The 24,359-nt window shown below is 41.6% G+C and overlaps 1 protein-coding gene across 2 annotated transcripts in view; it reads right to left on the reverse strand.

The window, feature by feature from the left end:
- UBAC2 (UBA domain containing 2) overlaps positions 1-24,359 on the reverse strand; it is a 179,510-nt gene that overhangs the window by 15,822 nt on the left and 139,329 nt on the right. The gene's annotated exons all lie outside the window — the stretch shown is intronic.

Raw genomic sequence — 24,359 nt, forward strand, 5'->3', positions numbered from 1 at the left:
CTCCTTCTTCTTCTTTAAAGATTTTATTTACTTATTCATGAGAGACACAGAGAGAGGCAGAGACAAAGGCAGAGGGAGAAGCAGGCTCCATGCAGGGAGCATGACATGGTACTTGATCCCGGGACACCAGGATCACACCCTGGGCCGAAGCCCAGGCGCTTAAACCGCTGAGCTACCCAGGCTGCCCTGCATGATGCTTTTTAAAAATCCATGTTTTTAGCTATCTGCCAATATTTTAATTCATCAATTTAATGCTCTATTTCTAGATTTAGGTAAATTACAGACTGAGATAACATGAAAATTTTCCTACTATAAACATTTAAAAATGTCAGACAAAATTTAAAAAAAATATTTCACATGCATAGCTGAACATAAAAGGAAGACATGGAGGTCCCAAGGTGCCAGAGACAAGCACTGGCAAACCAGAATAGTAAGCAAGCAAGCTGCCAAGGGTGAGGGTATAAGGGTGAGCACATCCTGCTAACCTAGAACCATTTGGGTTTTATCACCATTTGGGTTCAGGAGACGAGGCCTTGGGTAGGAAAGAGGTAGTGACTCTGAGCTCATCACCTACTTAAAGGCACAATCCTCAAGTGGCAACATCCTTAGTGAAAGAGAAGATGATAAAAAACAAACCCAAAAGGTGCTCTTTTTGAGGGAGAGGGCAGGAATGCTCACCTGCCTGAGAATTAAGAAATGAGAAATCTGAGGTTGAAGTTACATAAATATATATTTTAAGAACCCATAAAAAATTACGTAAGAACTGGTTCTGGGATAGAGTTGGATATACCCAAGGAGCCAAGCAGAAGCAAATATAAAATTACTCTGTAGGGCCACCCTCTTACCCTGAGATTACATGAGATTTATAGATAAAACTCCTATTGGAAATACTTAGTATCCAAAATTCAAAACCCACGAGGAGAAAAACCTATCATAATCAAGACTCAGTATATACAATAAATAGGACGATTAGATCCCAAGAACCTAAATTTTTTAAAAACACTTTATTTATTTGAGAGAGAGAGAGTGAGAGACAGCAAGCACGAGTTGGGGGAGAGGGGCAGAGGAAGAGGGAGAAGCAGATTCCCTTCTGGGCTGGGAGCCTGACGTGGGGCTCAATCCCAAGACCCAAATATCATAACCTGAGCCAAAAGCAGATGCTTAACTGACTAAGCCACCCAGGCACCCTCTCCCAAGAACCTAAATTTATAACAATCTGAAAACAAACATAATTTCAGAAGTTTTAAAATGACTAAGACATAGAAGGAAGACTTTTAAAAAGGTAAGATATTATAAAAAAAAAAAAGATTTGAGGGATCCCTGGGTGGCGCAGCAGTTTAGCGCCTGCCTTTGGCTCAGGGCGCGATCCTGGAGACCCGGGATCGAATCCCACGTCGGGCTCCCGGTGCATGGAGCCTGCTTCTCCCTCTGCCTGTGTCTCTGCCTCTCTATCTCTCTCTCTGTGTGACTATCATAAATAAATAAAAATTAAAAAAAAAAAAAGTAAAAAAAAAAAAAAGATTTGAAAAAAATTAGGGAAATTAAAGAGAGACACTAAGATATTATATAAAATTGTTTTAGAACAATTTGAAAGAAATTCAAATATGGTGGTGATCATAATATATATACATGGACAAATTCTCCATTTTGAAATGTCTCCCACCTACCTCCAACAACAAACCTAAACATCAATAAAGATGCTGATGGAAAAAGATGGAAAAGGAAATATTAGAGAAGTATCAACAAAAGAAAGCTGATGTCATTATATTCATGTCAAATAAATTAGACTTCAAGGGCAAAAAAGGCATTAGTGCTGATATAATCACTGAGATGCATCAGTATCTTTTTTTTTTTTTTAAGATTTTATTTATTTGAGAGTGAGACAGAGCAAGAGAATGGGGGAGGAGTAGAGAGAAGGACAGGTAGACTCCCAACTGAGCACAGAGCCGACGCAGGGCTCAATCCCACAAGCCTGAGACCACGGCCTGAGCTGGAACCAAGTCCAACGCCCAACTGACCAAGCCATCCAGGCACCCCATATCACTATTATTTTTACTAACACAACAGCGTAGAGCTCAAAAATTAAAAGAACTACTCAGACATGTATTTAATTTTTAGCATCTGTTGATAGAGCAGATAAAGTTTAATAAGACAGAATATAAATAACAAATTATATCAGTGGGTGTATATAAGCTTGTACTCTGTATTTATAGTATATTTTTCTATTATAGATAAAATATTTTAAAAAGTAATGGTGGATTAAGTCCTTATGAAATGTCCATAAACACCAAAATGTAAATACTACACAGACTATATTTTTTGGCCACAATGCAATTACATTTGAAATTGATATCAAAATTACAATTAATACAAAACAAGATTCACACACTGGAAATCAGAAATGGAAAAACCCATAATGTATATTAGAATATAGCTACAAGTGAATAAAACTGAGCACAGTCAATTGAACATCCAACTCTTGCTTTCAGCTCAGGTCATGGTTTCAGGGTCATGAGATTAAGCCCTGCACCGGGCTCTACACTCAGCAAGGAGTCTGCTTGAGATCCTCTCTCTCCCCATCTCCCTCTGCCCCTCTTTCCACTCACATGTATGTGTGCTCTCTCTCAAATAAATAAAATCTTTAAAAAAAAAGAATAAAATTGAGACTATTACTTATCAAAGCTGGTGGGATATAATTAGATATAATTTTAAAATATTGACCTTAAAAAGAAAATGAAGACTGACAAAGAATTAAGTATATTCAAGAAGTTAGAGAAAATAGTAATAATCTAAAGAAATAAAATGAGAGCAGATGTTAGCTGAGAGATTTGGGAGATGTAAATAAAGTGGAAAATAAAGACATAATAGAATCAATAAAGTCCAATGTTGGGCTTTAAAAAAAAGATTATATATATATTTTATATATATTATATATTTTGTATATATATATTTTGTGTGTGTGTATATATATATACACATAAATATGGAGAACATGAGTGAGGGGGAGGTGCAGAGGGAGAGAGACAGACTCTGTGCTGAGTGCAAAACCTGAGATCATGACCTGAGCCGAAATCAAGAGTCGGATGCTTAATCAACTGAGCCACCCAGGTGCCCTGAAGGTTGGTTGGTTGAAAACTCAAGTAAAATGGAAAACCTGGCAACCCTGATGACAAGACAAAGAAAGGGACATAAATTGTATTAGGAATAATGCAAGAGATACCATGGCAAACATTAAAAACCATAAGAATATTTTATTCATATTAATAGCTATGATGAAATAGATTATTTTCTAGGAAAAATGTAACTTACTAAAACTTGATACTCAAGAAGAAACAAAAATCGATAATCATTTTTGAAAACTGTTCAGGAGCATCTACTAAAGCTGAACACATGTGTCTACCTCAGCAATTTTGCTCCTAGACACCAGAAATGCAAATGCATGTCCACCAAAAGGCATGGGCTAGAACATTCTTAGTAGCATTACTTGTAATAGACAAAGACTGGAAACTACCCAAATGTGCACTAAGTATAATGGATAAATTATGGTATTATGGTATAATCACATAATATAAAATTACACAGCAGTTAAAGTGAAAAAACTACAATTATATGTAGCAATATAAGTGAATCTCTCAAATATAATGTTAAATAAAATAAAACACAAAGTACATTTATATAATTACTTTTATAAATATTTACTTCTATGTATACTTCCATAAAAAGCTACAGAAAGAGCTAGAAAACTGGACTATTTTAGCCACTAATATAACTGAAATAATACTTAAAAAAGTGTTCCCACCAAAAATCTATAGGTGAAGTCTACAAAACTTTTAAGGATATTCCATCTTATAGAAATTGTTCTCGAGAACAGAAAAAGAGCAAAAGCTCCCCACTGAATTTTTTGAGGCTATATAACACTGTTTCCAAAACCAGACAAGGCCATTACAAGAAAGAAAAATTATAGGACAATTTGTTTTTCATTTATGGACAGATATAATAATCCTAAATAAAATACTATCAAACTCAATCCAACAATGATTTAAAAATAAGCATCTTATCTGAAATAACGTACTATATTAGGATTTATCTCAGGAATCTCAGAAAAAATAATAATCTAATTCACATATTAACAGTTTGAATGTCTACTACCACCTCTTGCATTCAATACAAGTCATAGGATAATGAGGGCCAAACTAACCAACCATGAAAGAAAATGCAGGATGAAAAGAAAAACAAAACTGCCATTATTTTTTTTTTTAATTTTTATTTATTTATGATAGTCACAGAGAGAGAGAGAGAGAGAGGCGCAGAGACAGGCAGAGGGAGAAGCAGGCTCCATGCACCGGGAGCCCGACGTGGGATTCGATCCCGGGTCTCCAGGATCGTGCCCTGGGCCAAAGGCAGGCGCCAAACCGCTGCGCCACCCAGGGATCCCCAAAACTGCCATTATTTACACATTAATTGTCTGCTAGGAAAATGAGAATAAGAGAGTACAAGACACAAAAGTATCAGTAACAGTCCTCTATTGTGATCATTTAGAAGTATAAAAAATAGCTAACAAATAAAAACTACTAGGTACTTAAGAATTAAATCTAACAAAAGATCTGCAATATTTAATGGAGAAAATAGTAAATGATGTGGAAAGCAAAGGTAAAAGATACTTTAATTAAACTTCCTTACAACTTAGAGCCCATGGACAAGTATGTGGGACAGGAAGAGTGACCCTCCTCAAGGTGCCCAGCTGCCTAAATGTTAATACTTTGTTAGAGACAAAGGCAACCTCAGCTTGACATTAACCCTACCTCAAGGATCCCATAAGTCTTCTTTAGCATATAAAAATCCCTTTGAATTTTTTTTTATCACTACCCCCACCCCAAGATATATGTTAGCAATAATCCTCTAAACACAGGGCCCACGGATATCCATCTGAAGGGTCCCGTGACTAAGGTTACACTAGACAGTAGTAAATGACCCCTCAAGATCCTGGAAACCTCATTGCCAAATTCCTTAGGCACTTCCACTATTCCTGACCTTCTCTCAACTTGAAAGTTTATGATCAGTCCCTCCTTACAACCCTACCGCAGTTCTTTCTGTCTTTTCCCTGTGCTTTAATAAAACCATCTTTTTTGCACTGAAGATGTCTCAAGAATTCTTTGTTGACTGTTTGTTCCTGAACCCCAACATTTCACATCAATAAACTTGACTGCTTCAGATATCAGAAGACGTAAGTGAAAAGACTGCACAGTCTTGCCTGCAAAGATTCAACTCTGCAGTCTGCTCATACACTGTGGATTTCAGTCTGCAGAAAAGAGCACACTGGTTGGCTCTGAATATCTATATTCCCTTTTCTTTAAAAATAGGGTTTTCTGTGTGTGTCTGACATATGGTTTCAACATTTCTCAGTTCTAGCCACAAGGACTCAATTCTGCCAATAGTACTATGTAAAGAGAGGGGCGAACAGGACTTCCAGATGATCTCAGAGGCTGGATGTGCCCTTCCTCATCAGGTTCTACTTTTTCCTGGAGCTAAAAGCAGCTGTCCTGGGCAGACAGGTAGAAGCCCTGTATCAAGGACAGAGCAGGGCCCAGAGTAAAGGAGCCTGGCCCCACAACTTCATGTCCCTGCCTTGTTATCAGGCCAGGGCTGTCAACATCAGCACTTCTTTTATATGAGAAACAAGTGTCTGCCTTTTAAAACTTTATTTTGTGGGGCATGTGGGTGGCTCAGTCAGTTAAGCATCTGCCTTCGGCTTAGGTCATGATCCTGGGGTCCTGGGATCCAGCCCTGCATTGGGCTCCCTGCTTAATGAGAAGTTTGCTTCTCCCTCTCTCTCTGACCTCCTCACTGCTCTCTCGCTCTCAAATAAATAAATAAAATCTTTAAAAAGAGACATCTGTTATTTTTGTGTTTTCTGTCATATGAAGCTAAACCTATTCCTAACTGCTATATACTCAAAATCCAAAAGTGTGTGGCTGTGTTTTGGCTGAATTAGATAATGTGAAAGTGAGTGAATTAAGGGTCAAAACTAGACATGGATATTTTGAAGAAGTATAATAAAGGGTATTTTTTACTACTATTACCAGTCCTAATGGACTTCCTATTAGACTGTGGTAGTAAGTAGAGTGGCATTAGTACATGATAGGCAAACCATGCAAAGAAAACAGGACAGAGTGTCTAAGAATCAAAAGTAAACACTGGTACTTAGTCTATGACAAAGCAGACATTACAAGTCAGCAGGAAGAGGGCACGCCACTTAATGACAGCCATGGGACAACCCTGGTTATATGGAAAAAGATAAAATTAGACCTTTACTTCATACCATATACAAAAATAAGTTTATTTTAAAAATAACTTTAAAGATTTCGGTGACACAAAGGAATGGAAAGACATTCCATGCTTATGGATTGGAAGAACAAAGATAGTTAAAATGTCTATACTACCCAAAGCAATCTACAGATTAAATGCAATTTCTATCAAACTACCAACAGTATTTTTCACAGAACTGGAACAAACAACTCTAAAATTTGTACGGAACCACAAAAGACCCTGAAAAGCGAAAGCAATCTTGAAAAAAAAAAAACAAAAACAATTCTAGACTTCAAGTTATATTACAATGTTGCAGTAATCAAAGCAGTATGGTACTGGCATAAAACCAGACACACAGATCAATGGAACAGAATAAAAGCCCAGAAATGAATCCAAAATGATATGGTCAATTAATCTTCAATAAAGGAGGAAAGAATATACAATGGAAAAAAGACAATCTCTTCAACAAATGGTATTGGGAAAACTGGACAGCCTCATGCAAAAGAATGAAACTGGACCACCTTCTTACACTATATAGAAAAATAAACTCAAAATGGATTAAAGACCCAAATGTGTGACCTGAAACCATAAAAATCCTAGAGGACAGCATAGGTAGTAATTTCTCTGGCGTTGACTGTAGCAACATTTTTCTAGATATATCCTCTGAAGCAAGGGAAATAAAAGCAAAAATAAATTATTGGGACGTTAAAAAAAGCTTCTGCATAGTGAAGGAAACAATCGATAAAACTAAAAGACGACCTATGGAATGGGAGAAGATATTTCCCATTGACATTTCCAATGAAGGGTTAGTATCCAAAATATATAAAGAACTTACATGCAACCAAACACACACACACACACACACACACACACACACACACAAAATCCAATTAAAAAATGGGCAGAAGACATAAACAGAAATTTCTCCAAAAAAGACATACAGATGACCAATAGGCATGTCCCTCTTCATCAGGAAAATGCAAATCAAAAGTACAATGAGGTATCACCTCATACCTATCAGAATGGCTAGTATCAAAATCTCAAGAAACAACAAGTGTTGGCAAGGATGTGAAGTAAAAGGAATCCTATGCACCGTTGGTGGGAATGCAAACTGGTGCAGTCACTGTGGAAAACAGTATGGGGTTTCTTCAAAAAGTTGAAAACAGAACTATCCTAGGATCTAGTAATCCTAGGATATTGGGTATTTGCTCAAAAGAATTTCTAAAAACACTAATTCAAAGGACACATGAACTCCTATGTTTATAGCAGCATTATTTATAATAACCAAATTATGGAGCAGCCCCAGTGTCCATTGATAGATGAATGGATAAAGAAGATGTGGTGGTGTGTGTGTATATGTGGGTATAATGTAATATTATTCAGCCATAAAAAAGAATGTTCTTGCCATTTGCAACAACATGGATGGAGCTAGAAAGTAAAATGTTAAGTTAAATAAGTTAGTCAGACAAAGATAAATACCATGTGATTTCACTTGTATGTGGAATTTAAGAAACAAAAGAAACAAGCAAAGTGTAAAGGAAAAGGAGAGAGAAATAAACCAAGAAATAGATACTTAACTACAGAGAAAGTAAGTAATTATGGTTACCAGAGGGGAGGTGGGTGGCAGGGTGGGTGAAACAGATGAAGGAGATTAAGAATATATTTATCATGATGAGCACTGAGTAATGTACAGAATTCCTAAATCATTATATTGCGCACCTGAAACTAATATACCACTGAACGTTAATTACACTGGAATTAAAATAAAAAACAAGGAAGGAAGGAAGGAAGTTAATTAAAGATTTAAATGTGGAAAGCTAAATTGTTAAAAATTTTGGAAGGGGGGCCTGGCTGGCTCATTTGGTGAAGCATGCTACCTTGATCTTGGGGTTGTGAGTTCAAGCCCTGCGCTGGGTGTAGAGATTACTCTAAAAAACTCCACTCTTAAAAACAATTTTTAGAAGAAATAAAGAATATTCTTTATGTCTCTGAGATGGAAAAGAATTTCTAAAACAAAAATATAAAAAGTAAATCATAAAAAAGGACTGCTAAAAATTAGAGCAAGAACTTTGTATGATTAAAAAAATAAAGTTAGAAGACAAAGTACAGATTAACAAAAAATGCTTGCAGCATATAACTGAGAAAGAATAACCAGAATATACAAAGGATCAATGAGGAAAAAAAATAAATGACTTGAGAGAAGCTAATAATGTATAGCTGAGCTTTAAACAACATGGGTTTGAACTATGCAGATCCACTTACACACAATTTTTTGATAAACACAGTACAATTTGTGGTATCAGTGGGCTTCCCAACAACAGGCTATTAGTCATTCTATTTTGGGGGAGTCAAAAGTTATACCTGGATTTTCCACCGTGTTGGGGTCAGCACCTCTAACCCCCACGTTGTTCAAGGGTCAACAGTATTCCCACAGACCATTTACACAAGGGAGAACCCTGAGTCAATGTGCAAAAGAAAAGACGTTCCACTCACTATGATTAGGAAATGCAAATTAAAACAGCAATTATTTCTTATCCACAAGACCGGCAAAAATAAAATGTCTAACAAAACCAAGTACAGGGAAGGTGTGAAGGAAATGGGGACTCTATGCATTGTCATTTAGAGTATAAATCGGCACAAACATTTTGGAGAGCAATGTGTCCAGACTGAGTAAAACTGAAGATATTCTATGACCCAGCAATTTCACTTCCAGGTAGTTACAACCGTCTAATGTGACTGTGAGGATGTTCTACGAAGCACTGATTATAGTATCAAATAAGAGAAAACGTAAAAAATGCAACTGTCCTTAAGTAGGGAAATAAATTAATAAATGGTTCTATTACATAAAGAACTATCATATGAGCAGCTGGAATAAATGAACTACATCTATCGAATAAGTCTCCAAAATACAATGTCAAATGAACATAGAAAGTTATATGAAAATATGAATATGTAATACCATTTACATAAATTTTTTAAAAACTCAGAACAGTATACTGTTTAAATGACTTTATAGGTATACACTGGTGGTGATTTTACCCCTGAGAGGATATCTGAAGATGTCTAGAGGCATTTTTGGTAGGGTGCGGGAGGCGGGGGATAGGATGGTGGTGGTGCTGCTGTGTGTAAACAGGGATGCTGCTAAGCATCCTATAATGCACAGGACAGACCCCCACCACAAAGAATGGTCTGGACCAAAATGTCTGCAGCTTCTAGGTTGAGGAACTCTAACATAAAAACATGTGCTAAAGATACAAACACCCTTAGGGTTAAATACCACCCACCAGCTGCAGGACAGTGGGAAGGGGGATGAACCTTTGGTTGAAACTGTAACAATTTATTTCTTTAAAGGGAGTGAGAGTGGAAGAGTAGGCGAAGCAAAACAAAACCTCAGTCCCTCTGTTCTTGGGATGGCAAAAAAGTGCTTAAAAAGCAGAAAATTACAGGAGTTCTAGGCTCTAGGATGTTTTGACACACTAATCTGCTCTTGATGCAGGTTAACTAGGAGCCTCTACAAACAGGAAACGCTTCCTTCACTTTGTCTTCTTCAAAAGCAATAACCACATATTTAAGAGAGGAAAAAGGAAACAGCTTGCATTTTGAACAACCGCTTTATGAAGTATCTGTTATTAGTTGGTAAAGAGATCTTCAAATGAAAGAAAATTTCTTATGAAAATAAAAAAATGACTAATTTTCCATCTGAAACCTGTAAATGTTCGTAACATTTTATCAAGTGGACGTCCCATGGAATAGAACTCCACCTCTGAAGGCTGTGGCAGGTGTCAGGACAGGCTAATGAGGCAGTGTCTACACTGAGAAGCTGGGTCAGAGTTACTCACTAGTGGCTTTCTGTGGGCAGCTCCCTAGGGAAGGTACAAGCAAGGTGCATGTGGAGCCCATGATCTCCTGGGGGAAGGCAAGACCTCCAGAAAGGGAAAACATCAGGAGGCAAGGTGGTATTTAATAGAGAAAGAAGCTGAGCAGCATTAGTTAAAGGGCTCGGGAGGTTCAGAGTGGGCACCAACCAACCACAGCCTACATGTGGGAGTAAAACTTCAGAGAGGACAGGGGCTTAGTGGAATTTTAAAGGATGAGGATGATCTCTGCAATGGAGGAGAACCAGCCACTCTTGTCCACCTGTTCAAAGCTCAGGGTTTTTTTGTTTTTAATTTTATTTTAAAGATTTTATTTATTTATTCATGAGAGACAGAGAGAGAGAGAGAGAGAGAGAGAGAGAGAGGCAGAGACACAGGCAGAGGGAGAATCAGGCTCCATGCAGGGAGCCTGACATGGGACTTGATCCCAGGTCTCCAGGATCAGGTCCTGGGTCGAAGGTGGTGCTAAACCGCTGAGCCACCCGGGCTGCCCAAAAAGCACAGGTTTATACCTAGTCCAAGGGGCAAGGCAGTGCTAAGGAGTCGGGACAGATGAGCAAAGAGGGAGAGGAAAGCTGAGTAAGAGTAGTCTCTGGAGGGCAGCCCCGGTGGCTCAGCGGTTTAGTGCTGCCTTCAGCCCAGGACCTGATCCTGGAGACCAGGGATCGAGTCCCATATCGGGCTCCCTGCATGGAGCCTGTTTCTCCCTCTGCCTGTGTCTCTGCCTCTCCCTCTCTCTCTCTGATGAATAAATAAATAAATAAAATCTTAAAAAAAAAAAAAAAAAAAGAGTAGTCTCTGGAGCCAGACAACCTGGGTTCACATCCCAGGTCTGTCACTTATGGCCTTGGTTTTAGACAAACTTCTCTGAGCTTGTTTTCTCATCTGTAAGAAGAGAACAATAACGACACTTACCTCGTAAGGATGTTATGAGAAATAAATGCGTTAATACATGGAAAACACTTAAAACAGAGCCTGAAAACTTCTAAAAGCTTATGATATATATTAGCTATTATTCTCATCTAAATTTGCATTATGCCTTCCAGTGTTATTTCTTGTCTTCCCAGTTTGACCGTGGGACCCTGCAGGGCTCTGTGATGGGGTAAGAATGATGTTCCCTCCAGACTCTCTGGGTGGTTTGCTCAACTCTAGGCTCAGTGCCTCCTGAACTCATTCCCCAGCGAAGATTGCGTTTTGTCAAAGAGCAAAATGAAGAACAATGATGGAATGGACATTGAGAATGTGACATGTAGAACAATTAAAATTCTTTCTGGAAGCATCATTGTCTTATTTTAAGAAGGTTCGCCCCTGGAAAAAAATGCATCCTTTGTTCTCAGTTTTAGGTGATCTTAAGGGTTTTCTCATGTTTGGTTTTGAAGTGGAAAGCAGGCAGCAGGGCCACCTCTATTGTACTGTCTTTGGCTGCTGGGGGACCATGTCGGGAAGAGTCAGAGGGAGGGTGTGGGTTCAACAGGGAGCTGATAAGACTGTGTAGTGTTGTCTGCTTTAGGAAAAGAGGAAGTGAGCTGGCACCTATACAAGGAATTGCTAACCCTCTAAAGACCAAGACTTTCCAACAGTCTTTACGTCACATACAGAAGAAGATATATCTGCTTGATGCTCAGGACACAGAGCCAAAGTTGCTTGTAACCAGTTGCCCCGTGGGCTGAGGCGATCTATATCGCAGCCCATCTGTGACCAGGACACATGGTGGTAAAGTTCTACCACAGATCCTCGGAAATACCTATACACATTTAATGTGAGCAGTTTACAACGGGGATGACCTACCATAAAGTTCAAGGGCAGAAAAGACCAGTCTGTTTCAGTAGCACCAGTTAAGGTAAAATCCACATAATTATTGAGTGTCTACTAATATGCCTGTAGTACCTCAGGCAAAGAAGCTAGAAAGAGAAGTAAGGTGATCCCCTGCCTTCTAGAAGCTTTTTTGTCTTCCAACCATTAGTTTTTCCCTTTTTCTTCTAGGGTATCAATGACATCCTTTGCTAGATCCAAAGCAATCACCTCAGCTGTGTGCTAGAAAGCCTAGAGGCCCTGGGCCCTATGACTTCTCACGGCTCTGCTCTTGTGGCATCCCACTTTCTTGCTCTTTCTAGCTCTCTGGCCATGCCTTCTCAGTGGCCTTCAGAGCTGTCTTCTCCTACTCACATCCTTTAAATTCTGGTGTCCCTTAGGTTCTGTATAGGGTTATTTCTTTTCTTTTCCATGTTCTCTCCCCAGGTGCTGTGGTGGAAACTCCCTTTTTTTTTTTTCTTTTTGTGGTAGAAACTCCTAACCTCCTACCTCTCAGTGCTGTACCTCAGAGCTACATACCTATTTATCTCCTAGACACTTCTACTTAAGACATTCCAGAGATATCTAAAGTGGAGTATGTCTCAAACAACATTCATCTTCAATCCCATGTCTCCACCTGCGTCCCCATTCTTGGGGACTGACATCAATACCACCCATTCACATATGCCAGACCAGTGGGCTCTGTCAACAGTAACTCCTCAATGTCTCTGAGTCCATCCATTTCTCTCCACTCCACTCTCACTGCCCTATAACACCTGCATCAAGGGTGAGGTGGCTTCTGAGTGAGTTTCCCAAGATACAAATCTCACCATGTTGTTCTACTTTTTTTTTTTTTTTTTATAATTTATTTATGATAGGCACACAGTGAGAGAGAGAGAGGCAGAGATACAGGCAGAGGGAGAAGCAGGCTCCATGCACCGGGAGCCCGACGTGGGATTCGATCCCGGGTCTCCAGGATCGCGCCCTGGGCCAAAGGCAGGCGCCAAACCGCTGCGCCACCCAGGGATCCCCATGTTGTTCTACTTTAAGACCCATCAATGGCTCCCCATTGTCTTTCCATGAATCTTAAAATATTTACTAACTCATTAATAACAATCACAAACTCATCACTTACTAAGATAATATATTTTTACAAAAAGCTACAATGTTTTCCAAAACATGTTTTTTATGAGGGCTGATACATTCTTTAAGGACATGAAAAAGAATCAGTTCATGAGAAGAATGTCACTGTTTTTCCCTGTTGCAAATCTTTTAACAGTCTGATAACAGAAGATAGTTGGATTCTCATATTTGCTTCTGTATTCAATTCTGTTATAGGTTTATTTGGCCTCTGAAATATATAGCCACAAACAGAATACAGTTAAGAAGAAAAAAAGCAAGTACACTAAAAGTCTTCTCAGATAATTGTAGATATTCTTCTTTGATACTACTCAGCAAGTCCCCAGGCTTTTGGGGTATAGCTGGAATTTCTTACCATGGTTTGTGAGCCTCCTGTTCACCATTCCAATGGTTTTTCTCTACCTTCACATTCTAGACTCCTGCCTGGGAGCCTACCCTAATTCCCCAAATGCTCTTCCTCCTCTGCTCAACTCTCACTGTACTTTCCCAGGACAGCACATGATACAATATACACTGTGGGTGCGTGTTGACTGGTGGAAATCTCATGGCAAGCCAGCAGCTCCATGAGGGCAGAGACTATCTGTCTGGTCTTTGTAGACTCAGTCTCATATGTGAGTGAGTACTTAAGAAATATTCGCTGAACGAATCAATGAATGAACAAACCCACAGAGAAGCATATTGCTGAGTTAAGTTCTATGGGAATTTCTATAGCAAAAACTTCACAGTTAGTTGTTATGGGGACCTAAGTGGTAGGCTAATAAGGATGGCTTGGATGGAAGGGATGAGAGGGGCTGAAGCAAGACAAGTTCAGAGAACAAAGCTTGTGGCAGATCTATTCTTTAAGGACGAGAGGCACACTCTCCCTCGGACACTGGAACCAGTAGTTATGAAGAACCATTGCTGGGAGACTGTGGGGGCTGCCAGTGAAGCCACACGCTATCTCCTCACATAACAGGATACTCAGAACTCACCACACTGCTTCTAAGCGCTCTGTGGAAGCTACAGCTTGCAGCTCATTCATTTATCTTCTATGTGCAGCGCACTATCTGGGGCCTGATAAAGTAGGCTGTGACACACACAGAAAGACTAACTTCCCACAGCCCCAAAGGAGCCCAGCAGGGGTGACAAAACAAAGGAGCCCATGAAACCAAACAACGGGCAATGAAGACGCAGCCTGTGACTGCCATCTCAGCAGACTTACAATTAATAATATGTGCTACTCATTTAGAGGAAAGAACAGTATCAGAGGCTGCTGTCATCGGCGAAAGCTTCATGGCAAAACTCGGAAAAAAGAAAAACAAAATCATCCCTCACCTCCCCCCCCGCCCCGGCCCATCCCTGCCAACACACACAAACTACCAATCCATCCATCTCTTGAATAAAAGATGGGAGGGTCAATGATGAGGCACAGAATAAATCCTACTGCATATTCAGAGAACAAATCACTGGTAATACCTTACAAATATGGAAGTGCCCAGACCTGGAATGTAGCACATTGTGTGAAGTGCTACACCCTTGCACCTGTCCAGTGTTATGGTGTGTTCCTGGGCAGACAGCAGTCTTAGCAGGTGTTGAAAATAATAAGCTAGAGGGAAACTCAATGAATACTTGAACAAAATCCCAGTCTACTCTCACAGCTCTTGGTTTCACTTTTTTGTGTGTGTGTGGTTTATGCTACTGACCAGTTTTGGGGGCTCAGATACTTCATTTCATACCATTCTTCTCAGCAAAACAGACCACTTTTCACAGCAGTAAGATAAGGAGACAAAACACATCCTTTTGCTCAGTGTTTATAGCCTTTGGCTTGGAAGGCAGAAGTTCCTGACAGTACTACTGCTCTCTGCCACGTCTCATCTTCCTTTCTTGCTCTGGTCAGCAGAGCGCTGGAGGCCATGGCCTTACCTGTCCACTCCATTCTCGGGTTGAGAGGGCCAGATCCAGGAGTGCCAGCCTAGGGCCTGAACTGCGGTGTCGGTGAGGGGAGGGGCACAGAGAGACCTGGAGAGTCTGCCATCAGGAAGCTTTGTGACAGCCTAGGACGCAGCCCAACGGCTGGGCTACAGCGGCAAGGAACACTAAAACTGGGGCACAAGCCAAGGGAGGGGCCCCAAGTCTCATGTGTGCTATGTGGTGACATTTCTCTCAGGAGGCCCCAGGCTCCTTCCACAGCCACTCTTACTTCTCCTGAGACATGGGTACAATTTTAACAACAGTTATAGTTTCTACTTTAGCTGCAAACTCAAGAGATGGATCTTCCCTCTGCTGCCATAAAGCATAGTACCTGGTAGATTCCTGCTGGGGGAACCACAGTGGGTAGGGGAAAGGACTGGAAAAAGAGCAGCAGGATTCAGATTCTGCTTGACTATCCACCCTGGTGACAGGCTCTGCTGTCTGCCCTTCAGGGCATGAGGATGGAGTGTGGTACTGGGAACACACACTGAATCCTACAGAGAGTGCTCACGGTTTTTCTGGGGGGGGTGGCTAACCGACCCCTCTCTTTGGGAAATCAGGAGCAAAGATGACCCCAGTTTTGGGGGGAGGGGTAGTTTTGGTTCTGGCAGAGCACAGGAACGCTTAATCTTTTCTGTGAGGAGGAGATGGTGGGAAGGGGTGGTGTGAGGGAGATCACACGGTCCCCCAGACCCAGCCTCAGGCTGGGGACACTTGGTAGAGGAAAAGAGGACATCTATCTCTTGTTCTAAAGCCTTTTTTCTATCTTAGTTTTATTTACCTGCTTGCAACCAATGAACCTAAGTGATGGTAGGGACAACAGAGGGTAAGGACTTCAGTGCAGCTTCCCTGAAAACAGGAATAAAAGCATCTTTCAGTATGGAAATTACTGATTTCTGTGTTCTGTCTTTTGTTTTCCCCCTTCGCCGCCTGCCAAAGTTCTGGTCATTTTTTTCCCTCCTTATCTTGAGCTCTATACAAAAATCATTAAGTAAAAGTCAAAGCTAAAATAAGTTCTGGTGCTTGTTACCATAAGTATTTTGATAGAACAGGTGAAGCCCATTATTAGAAATGAGATTGGGGTGCCTGTGTGGCTTAGTCAGTTAAGTGCCTGACTCTTGATTTCAGTTCAGGTCACAATCTTGCGGTTGTGAGATCAAGCCCCACATGGGGCTCCATGCTGGGTGTGGAACCTGCTTAAAATTCTTTCTCTCCCTCTACATCTGCCTCTCCCCTACTCCCTCTCTTAAAAAAAAAAAAAAAAAAAAGAGAGAGAGAGTGGGTATTACTCAAGATTTCCCCTCTTTTTACATCTCCCCCACAAAGAGGCCAACCATTTTCATATCTTCAGTGATCACATCTTGCTCACTTGCTTATCCTTCAACCAGCAGTGTGCCTGGGCAGGCAGTGATCTTCCCTCGGTGAGTTCCTGAAAGCCTGGTCACTCTTGGACTCTTCTCTCTCCTCTGTACATCAAACCGAGCCAATTCTCAAGTACACTGCGTTTTCCTTTGAAGGGGGTGTGCCACTTTATAAATCCTTGTTGTTCCACTCTGAGATTAAGCCAAAGGCTTCTTGGATGACATCACTGCCACCAGCACCATCCCTGTCCAATACTCACATCCCTGCAGGTGAGTGACATCACCGCCACCAACACTGTCCCTGTCCAATACCTACAGCACTCAGATGAGTGACATCACTGCCACAAAAGCTGCCCCTGTCCAATACCTGCAGCACTCAGGTGAGTGACAGCACTGCCATCAATGCTGTCCCTGTCCAATGCATAAACTAGGTGAAACTTCCTGATAAGCCCTTTCACAATGCCACTGCCTCTACTGAAAATCTTACTGCATCGTACCTAAAATGTCATCCTGTTTGAAGGTCTTCCAAAACCAGACCCATCTTAAATTATTTCTTTTTCTGTCCTGCATGTTCCTTCCACTCACTGTGTCCCTCATAAAGTGTGCCTGTCCCTAAAATGCCCACCCCTGTTCTGACTGTCCTTCCTCCTACCAGTTTGTACAGGATCCAGCTCTTGTTTTATATTTGTAATTGGCTTCTTTCTCGACAATCCAAATACTTACTGCATCTACTCTCTCTTTGCTGAACTTCTATAGAACTCAGTCAAGTTGCTGATTTTAAAAAATATTAATACTAAGTCCAGGTTTCCCTATCTGTAAAATGGGAAGCTAATCTAGATGATTCTTAAACTAATTAAGAGTTGCCTCTTCCTAATCAATATATTAAGATTTTATTTATTTATTCATGAGAAACAGCAAGAGGCAGATGCAGAGGTAGAGGGAGAAGCAGGGTCCTGGCAGAGGAGGGAGCCCAATGTGGGACTTGATCCCACGACCCTGAAATCATGACCTGAGCCAAAGGCATATGCTTAACTGACTGACCCACCCAGGTGCCCCTAATCAATAGATTAAAGAATATCTTGAACCAAGCAGTTCTCTCTCAAAAAGAGCCCAATGGCCACTTGCCAGAGCTGTTGCAGGAGGGATTCCTAGGCAGACTCTGGTCTAGGGGGCCTCCATTTTATACTCTCCTGTCTATTTCTGAGTGTTACTGCACTGATCAAGGACTTCTATGAGCTATGAACTCCTTGAGCAACCACCCCTACTAGAACTGCAGAGTGAACGGTCTCCCAGGGAGGAAGGCAGATGCAGAGTAGTCAAGCGCTGTGCAGTGGCCACTCCTAGCCCAAAGCCCATGCTCACTTCCCACTGTCTACCCTGGAATCCAGGCTCAACATGCATGCATAAATTTCTATCCCTTTAAAAAGTATGATTTTTTAAAAATCTCGGTATCACTAATCTGTATTATAATCTCGGACAAGAATCATTACTCACCGCTCTGGAAATTCCTGGGCTCCTGCTGCATTATGCACAAAACCACATCTGTCAACCACAGACCAGGGCTACAGGGTCTGAGCCTGAGGTGGTTCCACGAAATCAAGATGATCAGAAGGATTTTTCCCAAGAGACTCCTTCACAAGATGATCAGAAGGACTTTTCCTAAGAAACTCCTGGGTACCCCAATGATCGTTCCTGCACTAGAAACATTTTCTGTTTTTGAAAACACAGAGGGATGGCTTTTTTGGGTTGAAAAAAATTGTGAAGTGATTATGAGGATGATTTTTCTAATATACCTGTTTAGCATTATGTCTGCTTTAGGGCATATCTCTACATTCATTTGTGGTTTTAAAAAGTGATTAATAAGAGTATAAAAAGTTATGAAAAGGACTAGAATTGCTTATAGCTTCTATCTCTCCAAAATACTGAGTACAGCATCATGAGATTGTACCACACTCTTCTTTCTCATGAAGACACCAAGGCAAAATGGAAAATAGAAATGATTTTCTCGAGGTCACTTAATGAGTCAGTCTTGGAAAGGGATTAGAATTTAGATTGATCCTATCTTTCTCTTCTGAATTTTCGTCAAAAAGGTCAGTACAATCAACTAGAAGAGCACCAAAACCATAACAGTTTCTGCAAGAAGGTACAGATCGAGATAAACAGCTTAGCTTTAATTTCACTTGAAAATAGCGTTCTCGCACCTAATTTTCATTTAATTTGCAGATTTTTATCAACTAAGCACTAGTAACTTATTCCGCACCTGATACTATACACTTCATACTCATAAAAGAAAAAAGTCATAAAAAAACTAGCTCTAACTGATTAGATTGCTTTGTTGACAAGGCAGCAGAGCAATGTGGCGAGAATGGTTTTTAAATCAAATTGCACCAAAAAGTGAAAGAGCAAAGTTAAAAAGGAAAAGTGCTGAGAAGTGTGCCACATGCCACATGCTGTCTTCAAGGCTGCCTGGGTTCATCCAGGCTGAGAACTTGCTCCTCTGGATTCAAGGTGGACTCCTATGCTATGTGTGTGTGTGTATACAAACACACACACACACACACACACACGTGAAGGTACGGACAGGTATACAGTTTGCAGGGTTCACTTAGAACGTATTTCCTGCACAAACTATTTCTTAACCCCCAATTGCTAGGCAGGGTGCTTCTCCTAGAAGAGTGCTCATGACATTTTACAGTAATTGTCTTGTTTTACTCTCGGCTCAGAGAGAGGAAGGATCATGCTATGCTGTCTTGTTCATTGTGATGCTCCCCAGAGTCTGGCTGAACATCAATTATATTTTGTGGAAAGTAAGTATTTTTTTTTTTAAGATTTTATTTATTTATTCATGAGAGACACAGAGACAGAGAAGAGAAAGAGAGAGAGAGAGAGAGAGAGAGAGGCAGAGACACAGGCAGAAGGAGAAGCAGGCTCCATGCAGGGAGCCCAACATGGGACTCCATCCCCGGTCTCCAGAATCATGCCCTGGGCTGATTAGGCAGCGCTAAACCGCTGAGCCACCCGGGCTGCCCAGGAAAGTGTTAATGGAAATTGTAGTGCTGGTGTGGCCAAGAGGTGAGTAAGAAGCTTATCAGACACCTAGCCAGATGAAGGGACAATGACAGAAACTCAGTCCACTGGATAGCACATGCTAGCACAAAGGTCTACCAGGTGGGTCCTGCTGTTTAAACACATCACAGAATAATCACGCATACTGTCAACAAGGATGAGCAGGCCACAAAGGACCAGACGGGGTATGATTCCATTGTATGAACAGTCCAGAACAGGTAAGTCTAGAAAGAACACATTAGCCCCAAGTCTCATGTGTGCTATGTGGTGACATTTGGAAATGTCCATCATTCCCTCAGGGCTACTCACTTTAGTAGGACCAAGAGAGACAAAAATAAATAAAACACATAGCTAGAGCTAGGGGTATGGGGAGATTGAGGAGTGAGTGCTACTGGGTACAGTTTCTTTTTGGGGTAATAAACACAGTCTAAAATTGAATGTGCTGATGGTTGTACAACTCTGTCCATATTCCAAAAATCATGGAATTGTACACTTTAAGTAGATGAATTATAAGGTATGTGAATTCTATCTCAATAAAGTTATTAAAAACTTAAAAAACACATTGAGAACCTAAAAGCACTTTTAATACACTAAAAATATTTTACTAAATTAAAAATACTTGATTAATGAGAGGAACACTCATGATTTACAAGGCAAATATGACTCATAATAATGTGTGTTAGGTGTTACCTAACAACCGTCGCTGGGTAAAGAGAGAACAATTTTCACAGCCACAAAATGTAACTAAGAGAGGGTGAGAGAATATAGCTAGCTCAGTTCAACTGAACACTGCGAAAATAACTGAAATGCACCTGTGAATAATGGTGAACTGCTATAGGCAGCAACATCTTCTTTCCTTGCAGGTCAAACAGACTGCTTATTACTGAAAACAGAGGTGATGATCATTCAGGAAACATTGGGAAGGTCAAAAAAACAAAGAGGTAATAAAGAAACTAGCACCAATGGACTCCATTGCTTTGCTGACAAAACTTCCACTTGGCTTATCCCAAGCACTGTGCACCCACAATGGGCTTCACCTTAAATGTGGTTCCAAGGGAAATGGAGATTTTTACAGATGTACCTTCTGGAAAAGTTCGATCACCAAGTCAGTGTTGTGGCATATAATGGCATTAATATCATCAGCCAACAGAGAAAATGGTGGACACACAAATAACAGATGATCAGAACCCAGAGAGAATTAAGACTTTTAGTAAAACTTCACTTTCAAAGTTGCTGGCCATATAATCTTCTAGAGCAACTGGTTGGCAAAGTTCTTTTTATAAAAGGTCAGCTAGTGAATGTCTTAGGCTTTGAAGACCAAGAGGCAAAACTGAAGATCTCTGAAAATGCAAAAGCCATTCTTAGTTTTGGGTTTGGCCCATGGGCCACAGCCTACTGACCCTTGTTCTAAAGGTTACAAGTTTTCAAGAGTAGCAACTATCAGGTTAGCTCCTAAACCAGAACTCTTTCTCAAATATTCTGAGAGCCAGAAAACAGATGTCCAATGAGATTATAATACTAATACTTAATAGATTTTTCTGTTATATGAAGTAAGTCTGTATAAATTATTTTATTCTCATGACAACACTATTAGGTATGTGTACAGATCTCCTGTCAACCCAGAGCTGATCTCTAGTTAAACAAATTACTTGCTCCTTCTTTTACATTCTGCTGCTTTTCTATTGCGAGCATTGGAGTTTCTCCCATCATTACTGGTGGAGAGGCTCTTATATGCAGAGAACCTGTGCAGATGCATGCAGCAACCCCATTCAAATGTTCATGACTGGGGAATTTAAGCGGCTGCCCTGGAGGTGTGAATGCACGGAGGTTCTGCAAAGCCTGATTGTGGCCATTTACTATTATTGTGGCCATTTACTATTATTCCGTGAGGGAGCTCTGCCTCGCCACCATGAATATCCTGAAAACCCAGAGTCCTCATCACATCCCCACTGGTCTTCTTCATCCAGGGTCACCTTTTCCACTGATCACTCAGATTATGGCCAAAAATAATCCTTAAAAAACAAACCTAACATGCTCTCCTGCTTAAAAGGCTTCATGACTCCTTGCAGAACAAAAGGAAAAACAATTCTTCACGTGGCCTACGACCCCCTTTGTCCGGGCCTTTGCACTCTCCCCAGCCTCTTCCTTCAGGAAACCTGTGCTCAGGCAAAGGCAATCACTTGTCACTCCCACAGCTATTTGGAGCTCCTCTGCTTTTTCTCCCAAGGTTTCCTGGGCCTGAAACCCTACCTGAATGCTGGCATCTTCAAGGTTCCTGTCAGCCACAGAGTGGGATTGGGACTCTCATTTTGCTGCATATGAACTCCAGCAGGGACCCAGCACCTGGTACTGACTCATCTCTCTTCCCCTAGTAGGGAGTGGGCTGCAAATCTCTTGTGGGCCAGAGAAATGTCCATCATTCCCTCAGGGCTACTCACTTTAGTACGACCAAGAGAGACAAAAATAAGTAAAACACATAGCTCCTGGTCTTCAAGAGCTCACATACTACTTGAATGAAGAAAGCACAAACTTGTGAAAAGTTATGTAATGGCCCCGAATGGAAAAATGATCCACAGCTGCAAGTAGCAAAAAGACTCTGAACTGTCACCAGCCACGCAGCCTGCTATCTTGTCATGGGGAGAGGAGTGGAGTCATGGCATAACTAACACCCTGCCCCATGTGAATGCACAGAGGAGTGGGAGGACCATGGTGGTGGAGGGTGAGGAGAACCAGAAGGAAGGACTGGAGCCTTACCATGTGGTAAACTCAGTAATCGTCATTATGACCTTGAGACAAGGGTCCATGGGCTTTTCAGCAGTAAGTACCATGGTAATGTTCAGAAAGATCATACCGCTGTGCCTGATGAACCTAAAGACATTATACACTGACTCTGTCAGTGTTCTGGTCTCAAGAGCCAGAGGAAGCAAGGTCTACAGAGTCATCCCACCGTTCACTGTCCTTAGAAGCCATGGAATGTGTATACACTATGGAACATTCTAAAGATGTTTGCTCATATAACATTGCCGTTAACTTTAAAGAGTGTTGCTGTGATGACCGTAGCTGTCTCTGAGAATGAGGCCAGCTGCTCAGAATAAAAGTGATGCATGCGGGATCCCTGGGTGGCGCAGCGGTTTGGCGCCTGCCTTTGGCCCAGGGCGCGATCCTGGAGACCCGGGATCGAATCCCACATCAGGCTCCCGGTGCATGGAGCCTGCTTCTCCCTCTGCCTGTGTCTCTGCCTCTCTCTCTCTCTCTCTCTCTCTCTCTCTCTGTGACTATCATAAATAAATTTAAAAAAAAAAAAGTGATGCATGCTCCTCCTCCACTTCCAATCCATGTGTGGCTTCTCAATGTTGCATTCTCACTGACACTCTTCAAAATTGAACCAGTTCTTGCTGAGTCTACTGGTCTTTTCCTCCTCACTATCTCTGCTTGGCTTTTAATTTGGGGAGGAGAGTACCTGAATCTGAACACCTCCTCTCCCACTTTCCCTCAAACATTCTATTCTCCCTGGCTGCTGCACCTTGTGGTTTTCTCCTTATCTCCCTGGAACTGCTTTCCTTTCTCCTCTCTTTGCACTCTGGAAACATGGGTCTCAGGGGATCTTTAATGGTTTGCCTCACACTAGTCCTTTCTGAGGTTATCTGTATACCTTCCCCCTGACTATTCACCTGTATTCAGCTGGCCTCAGGACATTAAGTAATTCTGTAAATATTTATTGTATACATATTTAATCATTAATTTCCCAAATATGTGAGTTCCTCCCATGTGCCAAGCACTACTCACATACTGCAGATACAAAGAAAAAGGTCTCTACCCACCTTTCTCCTCAAGACACCCTACTGGTAGAGGAAGAGAAATAAATTAGGAGTGAGGTGTCCAACTGGGGAGTACCATGCAAGAGATACCTAGGGGCTGTAGGAACAGGGAGAGGATCAGAGCCACACCAAGAGACTGCATGAGGTTTCCCAGAGGAGGTAACCCTTGAAAGGAAGACTGGAGAGTGAATAGGAGTTACAAGCAAAGCCTGTGTGTGGGGGTGGGCGGTGGGCATGTTGGCATGGGAAGGTGAAGGCAAGCAGTGACCAACACCGGGGCTCTGATGTGCTCCGACCAGTTGAGCAAGGTTAGCCTAAGGCTGCACCATGGGGCAGGGGAGGACAGGTGGCTAAAACACAAGAAGGGCCCCGGGTAATGAGTGCTAACTATCCTGAAAGCCATGAAGAGTTTCTGAAGGAGTCTGGTGGAGTAAAACAATCATATTTGTGCCTCTAAAGAGATCACTCTGGGGGACGACTCATGGGGCTGGGTGGGGACAGGGAGTTGTGGCCAGGCTCCAGGTGAGAGCTAAGTGACAATGATCTAAGGTAGTGGGATGGACACAGGGAAGAATGGCTTTCTACTGCTGAGGTGAAGCCTCATTCTGGCTTGAGTCTCTGGGCAGGTAGATGATGGTGCTTTTCATTCAGGGAGGGAGCCAGGAGAAGCCAGTTTAGCAAAGAAATGGAAGACTTCACGAGCCTGTGGAGCATGTCCTATAGGGGGTGGGATGTCTGGGTCTGGAGCCCGGGAGAGAGGGAGTCAGGTCTGTAATCGAGATCTGGCTGCTGGAGCTGACGGCGGGGTGAACAGGAGGGACTGGGGGTCACCTGCCGGGATGGCAGAGCCTTGAGAAACAAGAGGGAGCCAGCGGAGAGGTGCTCAGTAAGGAGACGGCCCTCAGCTCACAGCTGAGAGCTAGATTTAAAGATCTTCTGTCTCCTCCTCCCTGCTCTCTGCTTTCTCCATTCCACTGTACACTGCAATACAATGGATTTTTCTAGAACACTGTCCTACCTTTACTACTGGCTAAACCACATTTCACAGCCTC

This window comes from Canis lupus, chromosome 17 (genome assembly GCF_048164855.1).
Source record: "Canis lupus baileyi chromosome 17, mCanLup2.hap1, whole genome shotgun sequence".
In the NCBI taxonomy this organism is placed as follows: domain Eukaryota; kingdom Metazoa; phylum Chordata; class Mammalia; order Carnivora; family Canidae; genus Canis; species Canis lupus.